The following is a 580-nucleotide window of genomic DNA, read 5'->3' on the forward strand; positions in this document are numbered from 1 at the left end:
ATGACCAGACTTCATCTCACCTACTTTGGTCATGTTGTCAGAAGGGACCATTCCCTGGAGAAAGATGTCATGCTTGGTAAGGTGGAGGGTTGACAAAAGAGGGAGAGGCCCTCAATGAGATGGATTTACACAGCAGCTGCAGCTATATGCTCAAGTATAGCAAGGATCATGGAACTGGCATGAGACTGGGAGGTGTTTCATTCTGATGTGCATAGGGTAGCTATGAGTTGGAGACAACTTGACTGCATCTAACAATGCAAAAACAACACCACGCCAAAATCTTTACACATTCACAACTTCCTGAATGGATATATTCTCATCTTTCATCATACCAGGAAAATTCTCTTCCAACAAATCTTCCACAATTTTCTCTGTGGTTGAATTCCAATTACATGTAGGTTATTCCTTTTGATGGTATCCCACATGAACCTTTCTTCATTTTGCTTTGATCTTTATTCTGATTTATCCCTTTCCAAAGAAGTGTTCAGGTATTTGCCTTCAATCTGCTAATTCTGTCTTCCATTGATTCAATTCTGCTCCTTTGCCCATTCAATGCCTTATCTATTTCTGAAAATTTAGT

The sequence above is a fragment of the Orycteropus afer genome, unplaced genomic scaffold, assembly GCF_000298275.1.
Source record: "Orycteropus afer afer isolate SDZICR_OR568_19922 unplaced genomic scaffold, OryAfe1.0 scaffold00236, whole genome shotgun sequence".
Lineage (NCBI taxonomy): Eukaryota > Metazoa > Chordata > Mammalia > Tubulidentata > Orycteropodidae > Orycteropus > Orycteropus afer.